Source organism: Furipterus horrens, unplaced genomic scaffold (assembly GCF_987537825.1).
Source record: "Furipterus horrens unplaced genomic scaffold, mFurHor1.1.pri manual_scaffold_12, whole genome shotgun sequence".
Classification (NCBI taxonomy): Eukaryota; Metazoa; Chordata; class Mammalia; order Chiroptera; family Furipteridae; genus Furipterus; species Furipterus horrens.
This window is the reverse complement of record NW_028327182.1, coordinates 51,414,714-51,427,394: the sequence shown is the minus strand read 5'-3', so window position 1 is coordinate 51,427,394 and position 12,681 is coordinate 51,414,714. Positions and strand designations below refer to the sequence as shown.

The following is a 12,681-nucleotide window of genomic DNA, read 5'->3' as shown; positions in this document are numbered from 1 at the left end:
GAATGCACCCAAGGAGCGAGGCTGAATGTGGGTGCTGTTGACATGTCTAAAGCATATGCAAAGAGCAGCAGGACCCATAATATGAGTGACGGTGGCTACTGGCTGGGCTGCTCCAGGGAGATCTGCCAAACCCATGTAGTAGGGGAATGGAAGAAAGTGGGCAGTAAGATTGTATAAGGTGGTGAGATTGGGTGGGAAGGCAGTTACCTCAATGTCTGGGTGGTGGGAGGAGTGGGGCAGATCCAGCAGTTGGTCTGTTGGTTAAGTGCACTATTCACTGTATTGTAGGGGCTAGAGGAGGTCGATATGAGGTGGCAAAGGTTAGAAGGGCGGTAACCGTAATTGTGAGGGGAGTCAGCATGGTTACAGTGATTCTAGTAAGTCAGTGAGGGATAGAACTAGGATGAAAGTGTAAAAGTAAATTTCATCAGGGGTGTAGTCGCTGAGAGTGCCCTGCAGCCAGGCATCCAAGATGCGTTCAAAAAACTGAGAGATAGTCTGGGGGTGCTTTTCGTATAATAAAAGTTCTTGCAAGATGAGATGAGTAAAGAGTGGGGCCCATGGCAGGCTCATTTAGAGGAGGGTTGGGCTCGGGTGATTTTTACCATCAGGTTTCCAGTGGGGGTGCAGGAATACGTGGGCATGGTTGCTTGTGTCTCTTCCTAGATGGGGACAACTCGGGTGATGGTGGGTTCAAGATCCGAGGTTAGAGGAGACTCGGGAGCAAGTTTGATACGGGAGAAATGTACCCAAAATGGGATATTTGGGAGTTTAGCCGCTGTAGGGGTGGTTAGGAGAACTAAATGTGGGCCGGACCACTGGGGAGTGAGAGCTTTGGTGTAAGGACCTTAAGATAGACATAGTCTCCTGGTGTAATGGGGAATTGTGGATGATCAGTGGATGGAAAGGCTAGGGTTGAATTGGCCTGGCTTTAGAGGGTGGATCTCAGGTGTGAGAGGATAGGGAGGTAGTCTCCATAGTCTGACTTGATAGGAGGGGTGTTGCCTAGAAGTAAGGGTCTGCCATACATAATTTCAAAGGGAATGAGCATGTGGGGCTTTTTGGGAGCCAAGCGAATTCGGAGGAGGGCTAGAGGCAGTAATTTGGGCCATGGGAGATGCATTTCAGTGCTAAGTCTGGTTAGGTGGATTTTTAATAGGCCATTAACTCATTCTACTTTCCCTGATGACTGGGGTAGGTATGGGATGTGAAGCCCCCACTTAATGTTTAGTGCCTGAGCCACCTGCTGGGATATTTGTGAAACAAAGGCAGGACCATTATCTGTCTGAAGAGAAGAGGGAAGTCCAAATCTGGGCATAATGCAATTAATGAGGGCCTTTGTTAAATTGGAGGCCTTTCCCATAGTGGTGGGGAAAGCCTCGATCCACCTGGAAAAAGTGTCAATAAAAACTAAGAGGTATCGAAGGTGCTTTACCAGAGGCATGTGAGTAAAGTCTATTTGCCAATCCTGACCTGGAAGATGTCCCCGAATTTGGTGTGTGGGGAAAGGCAGTTTCAATTTTTCTTGAGTGTTGGCTTGTTGGCATATAGACCAGTTTTGGGATATTTTTTCTAGATGTGTTAGCATGCCAGTGTGATGTATTGTTTGGGATAATAAAGCGTGTAGTGGTCTTGCGTTTATGTGAAATTGGTTATGGAGTTCAGTGAGGATATGTTGAGTGTGATTATTGGGGAGAACTATTTTGTTATGCAGATGAAGCCACCCATTTTGTTGGGTTGCTCCAAGCTTAACTAGGGTGCGTCTTTTTTCCTCTGCATAAGGGGGTGCCTCAGTAGGCATTGTAAGGAGGATGAAAGAGGCATGGGCTTGTTTTTTTTCCTCAGTGTCTGCTTTGTGATTTCCCTGAACTATGAGATCTGTCCTGGCTTGATGTCCCTTGCAGTGGATAACCACTGTTTTTGTTGGGAGCTGAGCTACTTGAAGACGTTTGAGATTGAGATGTTTGTTGATGATGGGAGAGTGTTTAGAGGTGAGATATCCCCTTTCTTTCCAAACTGATATGTATGAATGTGTGATATGATAGGCATATTTGGAGTCTGTATATATTGACCTGACTGTAAGAAATAAAGACATAGTGACTCCCAAACCTGTAGAAAGTCATTAGTAACAAAGGGCAAATGTAATTAAAGGGTCTTAAGGGCAAATGTAATTAAAGGATCTCTGAGAAGGGAGTTGACAGCATTAGCATATCTACAAATCACAATAGGGACATTTAGATAACCGTAACTCCGGAGTAACCAGTAATGGAGAAACGGGGAAGAAGGAGAGGGGAGGGGGAGCTAATTGCATTAGGATGGGGTTGCTAATCACTCTCACTTTAGGGCGGCAATTTTAGGGTGGGGAAGATAATCACTTTCAGGGCAATTTCAGGGTGGGGAAGCTAAGACTATAAAACCAGGTTTCTTTGTCTACTTGGTGCGCACATTCTCCTGGCTGTGAGGGTGCGCCTGGCTCTGCAGGCTCTGCAGACTCGTGAATAAAGGCCTTGCTTTACTGCTCAAGTCCTGTGTCCCAGTTTTTATTGTGAGCATTTCTCACATGTTGATTTTTTGCAAGGGCCAAGGCCCATGTTAGGACAATAAATTCTGCCTGTTGGGAACAGGTACCGGAGGGCAAGTGTCCCAACTCAGTGATGGCAAGGGTAGTGATGGCATATCCTGCTCCCTTTGGGCTGGTCTTGTAGGAGCTTCCATCTATAAACCAGGATTTCACCTGGGGTAGAGGGGTAAAAAGGAGGAGAGATGTTGAGTGCAGTCATGGGTATGGAGTGGGGGAGGGGAAGTTATGAGGCAGGGTTGAGGGGCAGAGCTGATTTATGTAGGGAGATTTGAGGATTTTGAAGCAGTTGGGCATGTAAGAACTGAATTCGGGATGGGGAGGCTGCAGTGATGGTCTGGTGGGTTAGTAGGTCGGAAATAGCATGGGAGGAGTGGACTGTTACCTGGGCAAAGGGAACTAACTTAAGGGTTTCCTGACTGAGAATTGTTGTCGCTGCTAAGGCGCAGAGGCAGGCTGGCCACCCTAGGAAGGAGGAATCTAGTGGTTTGGAAAAATAGGCTTATAACTCATTCGTCTGGTCCATATTGCTGTGCTAATAGCCCGAGAGCAAAGCCGTCTTTTCTGTCAGTGTATAGGAGGAAAGGTTTATTTTGGTTTGGAAGGGCTAAGGCTGGGGCTTGGCCGACTGCCATTTTGAGAGTGATAAAAGACTTAAGGAGGGCTCAAGGGTTTTCTAGGGGTTCAGACAAGTCTCCAGCTGTTGCCTTATATAAAGGTTTGGCCAGGGATCCAAAACTAGGTATCCAAGTTCTGAAAAAATTGGCGAGGCCTAAAAATGACAGGAGTTCTTGTTTAGTATGGGGCAGGTAGTTAGTTATTAGGTCCTGTTTTTCTGGAGTTAGGTGTTTATGAGCGGGGGTGCTGGAGAGTCCGAGATATGTGACCTGTGTTAGAGAGAACTGGCCTTCATGACGCAGTATCCCCAACTGGCAAGAAAATTTGGGAGTTGGGCAGTATGGAGATGAGAAAGGTTCTCAGACTACAGAGGAGGAGATCTTCCACGTACTGTAGGAGGATGCTTGGGGAAAGATCAAGCTGCTGTAAGTTGGCTGCTAGAGCTTGACTGAAGAGATGGGGACTGTCTCCAAACCCTTGAGGCAGGACTGTCCATGTCAGTTGCTGGGTTATTTTCGTGGTTGGGTCAGTCCAGGTGAAGGCAAAGAGGTCTTGGGAGGCCAGGGAGATGGGGATAGTGAAGAAGGCATCTTTGAGGTCCAGGACGGTAAAGTGGGAGGTTTGAGGTGGGGTGCACGACAAGAGAGAATAATGGTTCGGGATGATGGGGTTGATAGAGACAGTGGCCTCATTGATTGCATGGAGATCTTGGACAAGACAGCGAGACCCATTGTTTTTTTTTTTTTACTGCTAGGATGGGGGAATTGGCAGGAGAGGCAGCAGATTGAAGCAGACCTGCTCCCAGCAGGTGGTCTATAATAGGCTTCATACCATTTAAGGCCAAGGGGGTTAATGGGTATAGAGGTTTGTTGGGGATATAGGAGGCATCTTTTAGGTTTACAGACACTGGAGTGTGGTGGGAGGTGACAGAAGGATTGTTTGTGTCCCAGGCATTGGGATTGACCACTGTTAGCCAGGATGGCAAAGGAGTGTCTGGGATAGTGTGATGGGATTGCCCTAAAATTAGAAGAATGAGAAGGGTGGGATTATCTGGTGAGGGCATGGAGTCAAAACAACCGAGAGATATAGATGCGTGCAGTTTGGTTAGAATATTGCGTCTGAGAAGTGGGGTTGGGCAGTGGGGCAGTACTAGAAAGGAGGGGGTGAATGCCTGATGCCCAATGAGACAGGTTAGGGGAGGGGTACTTAGGGGTTGGGTAGCCTTGCCGTCTATTCCTACAACCGATATGGCAGAGGGAGTTAGGAGCCCCAAAAATTCGCTCAGGACAGAATACATAGCTCACATACTAATATTAAGGTTAAAGGAGACAAGCTTACCTGCCACCAATATGTTTACCCTGGGTTCTGCAGCCGTGATGGCGAGAGGCGGGGCTCCTGAACCCAGGTCCCGTCAGGCAGTAGAAAGTCCAAGGAGTTCTGGGACTGAGAGGCCGGCGTCTGGATCCACTGCCGGGATAGGCAGTCTAGTCCCCCAGTTAGAGGCCGTCGAACAGTCAACCTTCCAGTGCAGGGTCCTGGAGGAGGTAAGCAGGGGTTTGGACAGAGCTTTGCCCAATGTCCCTCCTAACCACACCAGAGACAGGGGCCCAGAGGCTGCCTGATAGTGGAGGCTTTGCCCTTAGGCTTATTTTGCCCCTTGGAGGAGTTCCCTAGGGCATTTGCCAGCTTGTCTTCCCGTTCCTGTTGCTCCTTTTCCGTCTTCTTCTTCGTTGTTGTTGTTGTTGTTGTTGTTCCTGTTCATCTTGCCGGTTGTTGAACACTCGGAAGGCGACCCGAATAAGTTCACTTTGGGGGAAGTCTTGAGGCCTACCTGTAACTTTTGGAGCTTCTTTCGAATGTCTGGGGCCAATTGACTAATGAAGTGGGTATGTAAAAAGAGGCATCCCTCAGGCGAAGTAGGGTCTAGACTGATGTATTTTTGGATGGATTCTATGAGCTTTGTTAAGAAGGCAGCTGGATTTTCATTAGGATCCTGGGTGACCTCGAGGGTTTTGTCGTGGTTTATAACCTTAAAGCCTGATTTGCACAACCCAGCAAGGAGACACGCAAGGAAACGGGACATTTTGCAAAGGTCAGGGGAATTCATCTGATAGTCCCAATGGGGGATTGCGGAGACTGCTACCAACCCAATAGGATAGTCAGCATCTGCGGGTCTGTCAGCATATGACTCATCGGCATAAGTCATGGCAGCTGCCCAGATACGTTTTTTCTCTTCAGGGGTTGTGGTAGAAGTAAGGGTGGTGGTAACATCCTGGTAAGTAAGGTCATAGGTCTGGGTTAAGTGTCTGAACTCTTTGATGAAATGAGTGGGGTCCTTGGAGAATGAACCGAGACACTGCCAAATTGAAGGGGACGTGTACTCGTATGACACAGTCTCTACCAGCGACCTTGCAGAGGGGATGGAGACCAGAAGGGCGAGGTGATCAGAGGGGGAGGGAGCCAAGGAAGAGAAGGTAGAGATGGGTCCATGGGATTGGGTATGGGGAGGAGAAGGTCCGGGGTCTTGGGGGGCTGGGGACTGTGAGGAGTCAGGTGACTGGGGTCCTGAAGGGGGCGACCCTGGCACAGGGTCGTAGGGAGGTGGGTGGTCAGCAGGATCGAAGGTGTCCGAGGAAGGAGAAGAAGTTAGAGGGGGTGCAGAGGGTCGAGAGGAAGATGGCTTTTCCTGGGCAAGGAGAATTTGGTGGGTAGTGACCTGTTCGCAGAGAGCGTATTTGCTCTGAAGGGTCCAGAAAGCCTGAACATAGGGAATTTCTGACCACTTGCTCTACTGCTCGAGAAAGCTGTCAAGGTCTGTGAGAGCTCCTAAGTCAAGTGTGCTGTTTTCTGGCCACCAGCTCTGGTTATCCAGAGGATATTGGGGCCATGCGACAGTCGACAGAAAGACAAGTTGATGGGGCCTTGACTTCTCCATTTAGTTGGAGAGGTCTGAGATTATGGACTAAACACCAAGAGGGGTATCTTTGGGTGGGAGAAACTGACCGATTCCCATGGCAGGGGTTAGGGTTGACATGAGTAAAAGAAAGAAGGGTGAATCCAAGCCAACGTTCCCAGCTCCGCAATCTGTCAAGACGAGGGTCCCCATTTCGTCTAGAGGGTGGAGAGGCTAAAGCCAAGAGAAGAGGCACTGAGTTGACCCAGGAGTCCCCAGGAGTCATCGGGCCCTGGAGAGTGGGTCCAGATTGACCCGAGGAGTCAGGTGACTCTGGGAATCTGTTCTGACTGAGCACTCAGATTTAGGGCTGAACTTCCCTGAGTAGTCTTGGATAGACCAGGAAACAGAACCACAGGAGGAGACTAAGGCAAGGACTTACCCGCGAATCCAATGACCGGTGTTGACAGAGTAAGTGGCAGTCTGGGAAGGCATCGGAGGAAAAAGGAGGTGGATGGGGTCAGCAAGCCAGAGGGGAAGCTCGAACCGCCAACTTACGGAGATCTGAGAGTCCGGGTCCAAGGATTGGGGCTGGCTCAGGGCCTGATTCTGACTCGGGAGTCCTGGTCAAGCCAGTGTCCCAATCCCGGGTTTCAGCACCAAAATGTATGAATGGAGTCGCTCAGAGGGCCATTAAGACGTGGCAAGCAGGAAAAAAAGTTTATTGGGAGAATCAGCAAGCGGGGAGGGAGCCCTACCATGGGTGGTTAGGACTCTGAGCTTCTAGGGGAGAGAGGAGTTGCTTTATAGGGGGAAGAAAAAAGGGATTTTTGAGCTTAGTCAGCTGTTTGGTTACCTCGCAGCTGCGGGTGCAACGGGCTGATAAAAGCGGAACGCAGTTTTAGTTTATTTTCAGTTTGGAGCACCCCATTATCTCCCAGGCAGCTGCAGGCAGGGAACTTCCAGCCCTGAAACATCATTATCTCCCAGGCAGCTGCAGGCGGGGGGTAGGGGGCATGGGAACTGGGAATGTCACATATCAAGTTAATTTTTGTGTATGATGTCAGCATAGCAGTCTAGTTTTATTCCTTTGCAACACCATTTATTGAAGAGGCTTTCTCCATTGTATGTTTTTGCTTCTTTGTCAATAACTACTTGCCAACATACTTGTGGGTTTATTTCTGGGCTCTCAATTCCTTTTCATTGGTTTGTATGTCTGTTTTTCTGCCAATACCATACTGTTTTTATTATTGGATATTTGTAGTATGTTACCGAACAAAGTGGGGTTCGCTCACGTGGCGCCTTGGTATAAGAACCAACAATTAGTGTTGAGAAGAATAGGTCTTTATGATATTGCAACCTGGGGGAGGGGGCTGTGAGCACTCCTGCTCAGAGCCCGTTTTCCCGCGAGACCCAGCACTTCCCTTGCTCCCCAAAAGGCTATAAGCTAAAAACATTCCCAGAACTTCCCCATTCCTTATCTGTCAGCTCTCTCCTTCAGGATCTGGGGTACGATGTCATCAGCCTCCATACAATAGTCCAGGATGTCATCAGCCTCCATATAATAGTCCAGAAAAGCGTGTGCCATGTTGCACTGGATCATGATGAAATCCAATAAAGGCACAGGTCTTAAGAAAGTCCTCTCCGCATGTTCCAAGTTACAAAAGTCCAAAAAGAGTCTCCTTCAGCAAGGCAGAGTCTTGGTGCCTTTGGAGTCAGCTGGAGCAGATAGAATTAAAGCAGCAGCCTACCTGCTCTTTTACTAGCTCAGGCCGCATAGCCGAATTAGCCCTACTAACTACATAGCCGCTCCTTTCTTCTCTCGGACTACATGGACCTTTCCCTTTCAAAACCGCATGGCCCTCTGCTCTTTTCAAACGGCATGGCTCTCCTCTGCCTCCTTTCAGACTGCATGGCTCTCTCCCCGCAAATGGCTGACGCCTTATTTTTAAATCTCTGACTGAGGCCTTTGACTCTGTGGCTGTGGTAACCGGTTCTGGCCATTAGCAGAACCTTGAGCAGGCCATGTAAGGTCTTCCATCACTATTCTAATATGGTCAAAACCTCTCCCATCTCCTTGGTGCCTTGGAAGGCCATGGCCATTTACATAACTAAGACACTAGCTATTGGCCATAGATATGCAAAGGTGTATCAGGAAAAATGGCTGGGGTCCACTGAGTGCCATCCCCCGTTCCACAAACCACAGGCTGTGAGCAATTTGGGTATGGCCTCCTTTCAGCCTGTAACAGTATAATTTGAAGTCAGGGAGTGTAATAACTCTGGCTTGTTCTTTTCTTTTCTTTTTTTTTTTTTTCTTTCCTGTATTGCTTTGGCTATTTTGGAGTCTTTCATGATTCCATAGAAACCTGATGATATTTTGTTCTATATCTTTGAAAAGTGGGCATTGCATTAAATCTGTATATTGCTTTAGGTAATAGGGCCGTTTTAACTGTGCTGATTCTTCCAATCCATGAACAAGGAATGTCTTCCCATTTCTTTGTGTGTTTTCTTCACTTTCTTTCAACGTCTTTTTATTTTTAATGTGGAGGTTCCTTATTTCTAGATGCCATTTGCTTGGAGTATCATCTTCCACCCCTTAACTTTGAGTCTTTGTTTGTCTTTGTAGCTGAGATGGGTCTCTTAAAGTTGGGTCTGGTTTTATAATCCATCTCACTACTCTGTCTCTTTTAATTGGTGAGTTCAGTCCATTTCCATATAGGATGATTATTGACATATGAGAATTTCCTTATAACCATTTTATATTTTGTTTTCTGTTTATTGTCTGTCTTTGTTGTTTCTTTTTCCTTGTGTTCCTGTCTGCTATTTTAGTTTGGGGGTATTTTATGATTATTTTTATTATGTTTCCCCTTTTTAAAGTTACCTGTCTTGGTTCTAAGTGTGTGTGTGTGTGTGTGTGTGTGTGTGTGTGTTTACCCTTAGTTTAGTTCAGCCCTTTTGTCTCCTCACCTTTTATGTTTCTGTTGTTACATTATTCCTTTTTATGCTGTGCATTCATTTTCAAATTGCAGAAGATGTAGTCATTTAAGTGATTTAACCTTTAGTTTTAAGTGTTTAATACCCTATTGTGAAAAAGAGTTGCAATTTCCTGCTTCTCTTTGTCACCTAATAGTTTTGTATCCTTTTGTCTTTTTGCTTCAGTCAAAAGAGCTTCTTTCAACATGTAGGTCTTGTAGTAAATACTTCATCTTTTGTTTGAAATTTTTTAAGTGGATAAAATTCCTTTATTTCCCCTTCATTTCTAAAGTATAATTTTGATGGGTGTGTGGTGTTTTCTTTTTTTCTTGGCTGGTGATTTCTCTCTTTCAATATTTGAATATTAGGTTTTCTCCTCTCCTTGCTTTTTAATATTTCTGCTGAAAATCTTGATATTCTAACAGGGTTTCCTTTACTAGGTCTGTCCAGAAGGTATCCAGCCACGTAATATGAAAAATAGACACATTTATTGAAGAAGATACAAGATTCAAGAAACATTGTACGTAGGACAATGATGCCTCAGTCTCCTTCAAAGTAGGCACCTTGAGACCTCACACAGTTCTCCCAATTGCCATCAGCTGCCCCATCGTATTTTCCTGAATCAGATCAACGGTATGAAATATCTTCCCTTTTAAAGGTGATTTTAGTTTTGGGAAAAGCCAGAAGTTGCAGGGCACCAAATCTGGGCTATAGGGGGCTAAGTCACCTGAGTAATTTGATGGTTCACCAAAAAACTCTACACAACACGCAATGCATGAGTGGGTGTGTTGTTGTGATGAAGCTGCCAATCACAAGTTGCCCACAGCTGTGGCCTTCTCAATTATTCGAGTAGTTTCTATGGAGGAAAGTTCAAGCTTAATGCAAAATTTGAAGCAGATTAGTTGCTCTACTCAGTCATTTTGAATGCGATGGCCACACAGTACACACGCTCACTCAATGGCATTTACCATCTCCCCTGACTAGTACACTGAAGTTGTTGTTGTTCACCTATGCATATTCCAGTTCACTCTCCTTGTCTGCCAGGTTATACTGATGTTGCGCAGACTGTTCTCGTTATGTTAACAATAGCTGGACTTTTTCTGGACAGACCTTGTATAGCTCATAGTCTTCATTTCTGTGACTGCCTTGAGAATTCTTTCTTTTTCATTATTGTTTTACAGCTTTAATATGCCTTGGAGAAGGTCTTTTTTTTTTTTTTTAAGTATATTTTATTGATTATGCTGTTACAGTAGTCCCAATTTTTTTCCCTTTCCTCCCCTCTGCCCAGTACTCCCCTCCCCTTCAGTAATCCCCCTCCGCTTAGTTCATGTCCATGGGTTGTGCATATAAGTTCTTCAGCTTCACCCTTTCCTATATTATTCTTAACTTCCCCTGTCTATTTTGTACCAACCAATTATGTTTCTTAATCCCTGTGCCATTTCCCCATTTCTCCCCCTTCCTTCTCCCAGCTGATAAACCTTCAAATGATCCCTATACCTATGATTCTGTTCCTATTCTGGTTTGCTTAGTTGGATTTTGTTTTTGTTTTTTGGATTCAGTTGTTGATAGTTGTGAGTGTGGGAGAATGTCTTTTTGCATTGAGATAATTAGGTGTTCTGTTAGCTTCTTGAATTTGATGGTCCAGTTCTTTTCATAAGTTTGGGAAATTCTCTTTTATTTGTTTGAATAGGCTCTCCATTGCCTTCTCCCTCTATTCTGGTATACCCATTGTTATATTTCTCTTTATAATGGAGTCAGAATGTTCTTGTAGAGTTTGTTGTTGTTGTTGTTGTTGTTTTCTATTTTTACTTTCTATTTTTTCTCTTCTTCTCCCTGAGTCATTTCTAGATTTATATTTTGAAGACTAGTAATTCTTCCATTTGGTCTACTCTATTTCCTAATCTCTCTAACTCATTCTTCACCTCATTTATTAAGTTCTTCACCTTCAGTATTTCTGTTTGGTTCCTTTTTATGGTATTGGTCTCTTTGGTAAAGTTTACCTCTTGTTTGTTGATTTTATTTCTGAGCTCATTGTGTAACTGACAAAAACCAAGGTTCGGCTTCCTGTCACCATAAAAGCCAAACTCATGAGGCAGATGCTGGTGCAAAAGGAAAGAGGTTTTAATCAGGTGCTATGCAACCTGGAGAATGGCAGACTCCCATCTCATAGACCATCTTCTCTTTCTGCCATGGAAAAAGTACAGATATCCTCAGCAAGCCCAAGACAAAAGCCAGTGTTCGGTGTTTCGGATCCATTTTAAGGTACAGTTGTTTGGAACCCAGAGGCAGCTGCTAAGCAATGTTAGTCCCCATCCAGGTAGCATATTTTGTTCCCAGCTGCTGTCCATTTCAGGCTTCCTCCTGGAGCCTGCATGGCCATGGGCCAGGTGGCTGTTAGAGCCATATGCTCATGTGATGTATGTAGGGTGAGAGAGCATGCACGGGAGTAATAACCAGGTGGGAGAGAGAGAGAGAGTTCCTCCTGGACGCCACATGGCCCATGGAGAGAATACACAAGTACCCCATACGAGTGAAGGTCATCAGCAAGTGGGCTTCTTTTCTGTTCCCCTGGGATTATATTAGCTTGGGCTTGGAATGAATCGAGTACTCTCAAAATGACCAATCAACTTCCAAAACTTTCACATGCTTTGGTTGTGTCTGTCTCCCAACCAATTCCTTCTTTCCCAGGCTAGACAGAGAGGCCTCTTGGGTCCAGCACCTCTACCCCTGAGCCATTTTGGCTTCTATGGTGCAAATTTCTGCCTTCCCTTGGTCCCATCCCCAATCTATTATGGGGAGAGGGCTTCGTTTCTTTATGAGATTATCTTCCCATCTTTTCGTGCACTCCAGCCCTATCTATTGATATTTCTAGCTTTTCACATGCTCCGTGTAAGAACGTCCACCTTCCTCCATCTTGACTGATGGGGAATACTTTCTGACATTCTTAACTGACTTGTTTAATTGGTAACATTTGGACTGCCTGAATTTTCTTGTATCTAAGATTTTTTCAGAACTGCTGTCCTGAGTTCTCTGTCATTTAATTGACAGCTTTCCATGTCTTTAAGTTTATTTTCTGGAGATTTTTAATTTTCTTTCTGAACTGCCTTATTACTTTCGTTATTCATGGTACTTTGATGGATTATTTCTCAGCCTGGGCATTTGAAGGATTGAAATCTTTTTCAGTATGTGTTGCTTTGAACATTTAGCAGGTTAATTAAAGGTCTTTCTTATGTTTTCCATTAGGTGGTGCTGTAGGATAAGTTTTTGTTTTATCTGCACTACTGGGACTTCTGGGATCTCTGTCAGGCAGTGTCACTCCATAGTGGAAAATGCCCACAATCCCCAAGGAGGCGGGTGTCCCCTCTTCGGCTAGGTTGCCTTGGTCTTTGGGCACAACCCCCGTGGTGGGGTGTGCGAGTGATAAGGCTTCGGAGCCTTTAAATTTCCAGTGCTACTTTCCCATAGCTAGAAACTACATATCCAGCTGCCTCTGCCCATCCACAGTAATGGGTTGGAGAGGGCTGGACAGGGGCAGGCAGTTTGTGCATCTGTGGCTTTGTTTTTTTCCACTGGGTTTAGCTACAATGGGTACAGGCCACTCTGGCTGGAATGTTGATTC

General features: G+C 45.6%; 1 protein-coding gene across 1 annotated transcript in view; it reads left to right on the top strand.

Annotated features, from left to right (window-relative positions):
* Positions 1–12,681, top strand: part of KPNA3 (karyopherin subunit alpha 3) — a 152,373-nt gene that overhangs the window by 49,942 nt on the left and 89,750 nt on the right. The window contains exon 2 of the mRNA XM_090258288.1: positions 9,503–9,695. The gene's annotated coding sequence lies outside the window, so the exon portion shown is untranslated. The remainder of the gene's footprint in view (positions 1–9,502; positions 9,696–12,681) is intronic.